The sequence below is a fragment of the Pinus tabuliformis genome, chromosome 7 (genome assembly GCF_031772625.1).
Source record: "Pinus tabuliformis cultivar Carrire ecotype Pingquan chromosome 7, CPIR1, whole genome shotgun sequence".
NCBI classification, from domain to species: domain Eukaryota; kingdom Viridiplantae; phylum Streptophyta; class Pinopsida; order Pinales; family Pinaceae; genus Pinus; species Pinus tabuliformis.
In genome coordinates, this window is record NC_142293.1 from 318,604,276 (window position 1) to 318,612,633 (window position 8,358).

Genomic DNA, 8,358 nt, shown 5'->3' on the forward strand with positions numbered 1-8,358 from the left:
CCAAAGGAGAAAACAGAAAAGTCGGAATCCAATGACGAAAAGCGCAAACCTCAATATCCTTGTCTAATTTGTGAAGAGGATCATTTTACAAGAGATTGCCCCCGTCGGGCCGAGGTTGTGAAAATCGTCAAAGGTTACTCAACTCCTGTTGTTTTGAAAGATCCATTTCCAGAGCAGGAGAGTAAGATGATAGGTTCTTCCTCGGGTGCCACTGAAGAACCCATATTGATGATGTCTCATGTAAGGATTGCGACTCGAACTCACGATTATGTTAGTAAAAGTCCTGTTGATGGTGTTATCACAAAATCACTACTGAGGGCTGCAACCAAGCAAGATTTCATGTAACTCTTTCAACCTAACTTTAGATCAAAGATTAGCCTCTTTGATCAGAGAGGGCTCTCTCACAAACTCTTAATAAAAATCCTTCACTACAACAGATGGCTAACTCTTTACTCATTCATGAAAGCAAAAGCTGGTTGGATACATATCAAACTGGTCTTCATTGGGCTATGGAGTCTCATACACTAAGTAAACAAGAAAACATAGTCATTTCATGGAAGTCAAGGCTCTTTGCATTAAATGTCCAAACATATTCCATAAAAACCACAGCTTGCCAAATACACAGGAAGTCAGAGCATAGGATATGAATTCTGAGTGATTGTACTATAACAAGGCTGTAAAAGAACATATAATATAAAACACCACCATTATATTTGAACACAATAATCCATCGAGAATCTTGAGAAGAAATCAACACTGTTTTACTATTACTGTCACAAGTCTTACAATGGCCCAAATAACTCTGTTTTTGTATAAAATGTCCAACCTTTTTTACATCAGAGTCATTTCTATATATAGCAAACCAAAATACTACTAGTGGAGAAAGCGCAGAAAGTCATTGCTCTAGTTCAATGGCTTCAAGTAAGTCATTTAAACTACCTTTTGAAATAGGACTTTCTTCCACAGTAACTGACTTTCCTTTCTCCTTGTTTAGTTGACCTCTGGTTCTCACCCTTGAAATCTTTTCAACTTCACTTGATTTAGCTTCATCCTTCTTTTTCTGAATCTTCTGCTTTGATGACTGAGGTGTTTCCTTAGATGATGACTTAGGAGTTTCCTTTTCTGATACTCTAGATGGCTTAGGAGTTTTCTTCACTGATGCTTCAGGTGTCTCTTTAGCTGCCACAGACTTCTCTGATTTCCTTGATTTAGTTTTAGGCTGCTTATGGTCTGTCACTTCTCTTCTAAGTTCAGCCAAAGTGGGTTCTTCACTCCTTTCTTCCCTTTCTCTCACAGGCAATGGAGTGAGGCCTGTTTTGCTTGGGAAGCCGGCCATAAACACAAATGAATCCCAATCTCTACCATTTTTTTGTAAACTATCCAACACCAGCAACTTTACTAGACCATGATGAAAAAGGGATGTTTCACAACCATCTTTCTTTAACTGAATTTTATCACACATTTTGCTAATGCTCCTGAACAAATAGAAAGGTATGTCTATTGAAACCTTACCTGTGAAATGTAACAGAAGTTTGAAGTGGTAGGAGTAAACTTTATTGTACCTACCCTCGCATGTCAGGTATTTCTGGATGCATGTGAGGAGCATAGCATAATTCTCTTTTATATAACTCCTTGGCACCGCTTTGGTGAGGTCTTCATCTACATAAGGTTCCTTCAAAAACTCTTTACAGGGACTCATGTCGAACTTGAAGTTTTTGAACCATTCTTGGCCACCCCTCGGAATTTCAGTGACAGTGGAAATAACTTCAGGAGACACCGGAAACTCTAACATTGCCACCTTCGAATTCAGTCCAGTGAAATTTAATGCGAAAGCCTTCGTCACCTCTGCATGTCCTCCCTTCAATTTTTCGCAAAACCGCCAGCAGCCAGCATTTCGAAAGGCTCTTGCTACACCTTCATCCCTGAGAGTAACATCTAACCCCTCCGGCTCTGTCCTCACACACTTACCGGATCGGTGTTCCCTCCTTTCCATCTTGCTTTGAATATTTTCACACAGGAAACTAATGGTAGCTTGTAGCACGAAAACAAACTTCGACTTTGGAGTGCAGGCTCGCTTGCAATGGTCCCTTTAAATAAGAACTTGGGCTTCTCATACAGCAAACATGTTTACATATTATGAAAAACCCATTATGATATAACCATTCCTTGTAAAATCCCTTAAACTAACACTCAAATGCATGACTCTGGACCTTATGGCGGAATGATGGTTTATCATGACATGGAGAGGACGTAAACTGACAATCATGAACGGACCTATGACTCACTTCTGTCGGATTTGACATTCAAAGGAAGAGCGCTACAAAAAACCCTGAAACCCCGATTTCGTAGCGCGGGCAGTTCAAACTTAACAAGATGCGCTACTAAATCGCTGACAAACAGAACGCTGCGAAAAAACGAAAACATCATTTCGCAGCTAAACTGACCAATCAAACCTGCGCTGCGAAACTGCGCAAAGTACTAATGACATGACATGCTTTAACTAACAATGATGGAGGGTGTCTAATGATTTTTCCTTTACACGAATTCACATCAATACCTTTTGAAATTCAAATTTCAAATTGACATACACCAATAAACCTATTCACAAGACTTAAAACCTTTATATGAAACTTATGGACAACCTTATATACATGAACTATAGTTCTAAGTGATAACAGATGGATCGAAAGAAGCAGAATCTTCTCATTCAAATCCATCAACCTCAGCTCCCGGTTCCGATCCACTACAGATCGAGAAACCTAACCCTGACTTAGTAATAAAACCGCCCGCCAAGGGTGTACTTCGAAGGTTTGCTTTCAATCCACATGCGCGAGCGGCCCAGAATTACAACATTGTTGAGGATTTAGCTGTTTCACCCTCAGCAATGTCGGCTTTAGAAGTGCTGCAATCATGCCCAGCACAGCGAAAATTACTTTTGTCGGCTATAGGAGCTGTTGATGTTCAGGACCCGAACCTAATAATCTTTGATCTAGAAAATAGTACACCGCGTCTCCCTCATCAGATGGCTTTCCAGATTCCAATGATAGTCAAAAACAGGCCTATTCATCGGACTGTAATTGATGAAGGAGCTTCCACGTGTATTATGTCGATTCAGTGTTGGAGATCGCTTGGTTCTCCTTCGCTGAACCAATCCCCGACAATTCTTAAGGCCTTTGATGGCCTTGGGTTCCATCCGTTTGGCATTTTACAGGATTTGCCCATAGGGGTTGAAGGAAAAACCGTTAGTCTGGATGTGGAGGTGGTTGATGCCCCTCTAGACTACAACCTTCTCTTGGGTCGAATTTGGTCTTACGCTATGACAGCGGTCATTTCATCGGTCTTCAGAGTAATAAAGTTTCCACACAATGGCAAGATCGTGATAATAGACCAGCTGGCTTATTTTTCATCTGACCCAGCCTCTTCAGAGAGTATCCAGCATGTCGGTAAAACGACTATCCCTTATAAGGATGTTGGTGTAGGATTAGTTAAAGATTCTGGTTTACTGGGAACTTTTCCTTTTCCTCCAATCAATGCAGACCCTTCATTCGCATCCATTCATATGATTACGTCAGATACTATTATTTACGATGATCCTTGGGTTGTCCCATCTGAATCTGAGATAGACTCATTCGGTGATTCAATGCCTTTGAGTCCATATGAAATTGCTTATGAATCCGTGCAGTCTTTTTCCAACCCAAGTTCAACCCAGATCGACCAAATGAATGTGGTCCGTCTCCGACGGTCGGATTCTCCGCAAAGTCCACGGGAAGTTTCTTGCCAAAAGCCCTTTTCTCTCCTTCAACAGTAAAATGGTAAAAATGACATGGTAAAAGGTCTTTTTATAGGTTTTTTGGATAAATGAATGCTAAGTTTGTTTATTTTTCACCATGGAAGGATATTTATCAATGCATTTCTGCTTATCTTAAACAGGTATGAGTAATGTGTCGTTTTTGTGCAGGATAAAAGGACTTTCACGGAAAATTATCATTTTTCATGAACCAAAACATCAAAGTCATCTTTTAAGCCCTTTTCTAACTCCTAAAACATGAAAAGATTGCCGAGTGTTTCTTTTACACTCGTTAAAATGGAATTAAAAGACGGTCCCCTTATAGCTCTTTTATGACCGTAAAAACAGGAAAAGATTGCCGGGTTTTTGTCGTTTCAAACTCGATACTGGAAATAAAACGACGTGTCCTTGATCGCTTTTTACTTTTCAGGTCAGAGGCACTAATCATGAAAGTACTCCTTGGTCGCAAGACTAAGCGGTTCTCTCAAGTATTATTTTATACTTTTTCGGGCTTGGGAGACACAACTTTACGAAAAAGTTCAACCTGGAGTCTTCTTAAGTTTTTTCAGACTCTCTAAAAATGAAAAATGTCGAGTTTCTCGTTAAAATTTCACAGTAAAGGACCTGTTCGATTACAAACAGGAACGGACCACTCCTTCTTAGGGTTCGAATCAAAACTAATTTGGACTCATCTGAAGGATGAGCTTATAATCAAGCATATGTTATCCTCCTCAAGCTTGTAAAAAATAAAGAGGTACATGCCAGAAATGGTGGGGGAAAAGAGAGAAAAATGAGCCCATTTGTTATCCTTTGTCTCAGAGGAAGCCTTATTACCACTCTTGAACACGACACTTTCATTCACCTGGGTTGGGAAATCCTTTGCCTCACAGTTGATCAAACCACAATGAAAGTCTTTAGCTGGGTATTAACTTTGGGTCAAATGTCACCAAGCCATCTGTCGTGTCGTTATGTGTTCAAGAGGTCTCTGCAATAAACATTCATCTGCAAAATACTTATCATCCATTTTGACCATCCCTGAGTCAGTCCTTACAGCTATATTTCTTCAACTTGATCTATGATTTCGTGTTGTGGGCTTGCCTGCAATGGGTCGCTTTCTATCGACATCAGCACATTATCTAGAAAGATGACCTAGGAATCGTTAGTACCTTGAAGTCTGCATGCATCAATGGCAGGTTTCTCGCCTTTGACGAAAGTTTACATCATTGACTTTCGATCGAAGGATTCCGTGAAATGTTCGACATCAACTCATTCATTCACATCTCATGGATTGTACTGGGTACTTTGAGAACCATTGACATCACTGGTGGTCTCTCTCACACTTGTTAACAGTTTACATCATCGACTAGTAATCAAGTGGTTTCTACCATGTTCGACATCAACTCATTTATCCGCATGGATAGAATCGTACCATTTCGGGAAGTAGAAATGAAGACCCTGGATCTAGTTTTCACCATCCAGGCTGCGAGGAGTTTTGTATTCATTATACAGTAGACTAACTATAAACAGATGGCTGCGTCCATACTATGTCTACAAAAGTCTATGATTATGATGTACTGCAGAATCATTCCTGTATCAGAGCAGTAGATAGTCAATTAGTTAAAGTTTTCAATCTGAGTATGGGGATGCCTACCTCAGCGATGATATGATCATATATATGTATTTTGTGTTGAATACTTGCAGGATCCGACTGGGCTCTCCACAAGATAATCCTTGAAATGATAAAGTACTTCACCCTTCCTAGAAAATATGAAACCCTAATCTACTTCAGGCTTCGCACTTTAGGGGGCAATCTGTTACACTAAAATTTGTCACCATGACTATTTGCAGTTAGTATGGCTCCATCAACTGTCATACTATCCTCCTTGGCAAGCCTCATACCTCTGCTTTCCATGTCAAACTCCAAGAAAGAGAGAAAGTCATTAAAAATCTATATATCTCTGGGTACGCAGTTTCTCTTAGCCTTACCTGCGTGTACGCACCCCAAGTTCACAATACCTACGTACTTGTACGCTCTGTATGTAAAGCAATGGGTGCGTACTCCTGTAAAGGTCAAAAGGCGCAAGTTTCACTCCAAAAAAGTTACTTGTGGTCATTTCTAGAGCCTTCTAGAAGCTTTTTTGACGTGTATGAAGCGCCTCCAGATGGTTCATGTATCCCTACCAAAGAGGAACTTATCCCATTAAGAGGGGAGCTATCCCATCTAAAGAGGGGCTTATCCCATTGATGGTGGACCTGAATAACTTCCTCTAGAGCACTATAAATACAGGCATTGGGCCAAAAGGAGAAGAGGTTGAAAGCTGAACATTCCTAAGGGTAGATGCTGTTGGAATTAGGACTCCCTTATAAAGCTTGAGAGGAGAGATTCCCATCCTTTCCTAGCCTTATTTGAGAGTGGATGAGCTGATCAAAGTAAAGGAAAACTCTTGCTGGACCCTAGGAGGGACTTGCACAACACCAAGGCTCAGGTTGTAATGGTTCCTTTTGTTACCTTTTAATGCAAATGAACTTATTTTTCTCAACAGATTGTTATTCATGGTTTGTTTCATATACTCCTTGGTCTGTATGATGGATATGTATTGTTTTGTGAGTTTATCAGGTGCTATTTAATCTTTTGGCTTGTTAGTGAATGCAGGTTTCGAAGAGAAGGAGGAGCTCATCCGAATCGGCGAGGCTGGACTACTACAAAGCGTTGGACTAAAGGTATGTTAAAGATCCCCTGATTACTTGTATTTGCAATGCATGTTTAGAGAAAGTTAGGATTTATTTGTCTTGTTTGTCACTAGAAAGCTTTTGCTTCTAGGGAGGTCAGTTGTGTCCGCACTAACGAGTCTTTCCGCATGACAAAATGGCGACCATACTGGGGATCGAACCCATCATTCACGTCATCCTCGGAGTTAATAACATTTCCCGAAGTTGTGTCATCTGACGAGCAACTTTGTGAAGTCCTGTGCGTAGACGATTTACCATGGGAAGATATCCATCATAGATCTTCGTTTTTACCTGAGGATGATCGTTTCGAAAACTATTTCTCATCAATATTTACAGCTGAATATGTCAAAGATGCTCAGAGTCCAATGAAACATCCTGATTCAGAGCTGAATTTGGGAAACGTTTCTCGCACTATTCCCATTGACATTTCAGTAAAGCCCGGAATTGTTGAACACATTCATATAGGTGCCTCGTGTTCAGATGACGAAATTCAAACATACAAGGTCCTATTTCAAGAATTTCGCGACGTGTTTGCCTGGTCCTATGAGGAAATGCCAGGAATTGATCCCTCCATTTTTGTTCATGAGATCAAGACTTACCCGGACGCTAAACCCGTTCGGCAACGTCTACGTCAGATACACCCTCGGAAAGCGGCTGCAATTAAAGAAGAAGTTGAGAAGCTGTTGAAAGCAGGTTTCATTTATCCGATCCCGTTAACGGATTGGGTATCGAATATTGTTCCGGTTAATAAAAAGCAGGGAACAATAAGAATATGTATCGACTATAGGGATATCAATCGTGCTTGTCCAAAGGACAACTATCCAACGCCCTATATCGATCAAATAATTTATGATTGTACCGGCAGTGAAATATTTTCCTTTATGGACGGTTTTTCCAATTACAACCAAATCAATATTCTACCTGTTGATCAACCAAAAACGGCTTTCATTTGTCCATGGGGGACATTTGCTTATTGCAAACTACCTTTTGGGCTTAAGAATGCCGGAGCCACTTTTCAAAGGGCAATGTCTTATGCATTTCATAACATCAAACACATTGTGCAACCGTATCTCGATGATTTGCCCGCTCACTCCTTACGTCGAGCTAATCACCTTGTCCATTTACGAGCAATTTTTATGAGGTGTAGGCATTATCGTATATGGTTGAACCCACACAAATGTGTCTTCTGCATCGAAGTGGGACGATTGCTGGGATTTGTAGTTTCAAAAACTGGCATTCACGTCGATCCCTCGAAGGTCGAAGCTATCATCAAATTGCCTCCTCCTTCGAGTCTGCGCCAACTCCAAAGTTTGCAAGGGAAAGCAAACTTTTTACGCCGATTCATTCCTAACTACGCCGAGATTACCAAGGGTTTTACCCGGTTGTTGAAACAAAATGCTCAATTCTCTTGGGATGAGATAGCTCAGAAATCTTTTGATGTGCTAAAGCACGCATTGACCCATGCACCGTTGCTGCATCCGCCCAATTACAACCAGGATTACTTTTTGTACCTCGTCGCCGCTCATTCCACCATTGGAATGGTCTTAGTACAGGAAGATGAATTCAAAACGGAACATGTGATATATTATCTTAGTAGGACGTTAAATCCCACTGAGCTAAAATATTCACATGTGGAGAAATTGGCCCTGGCAGCTGTTCAAGCTGTTCAACGTTTTCGTCATTACATTCTTCTCCGTAAAACTACAGTCATTTCGGATTGCAACCCTATGATCTATATTTTGACTAAACAATTGCTAGGGGGCAAGTACTCTAAATGGATTGTTATCTTGCAAGAGTTCGACTTGGAGTTTGAAAAATCTAAGTCTAAGAAATCTTTAGTC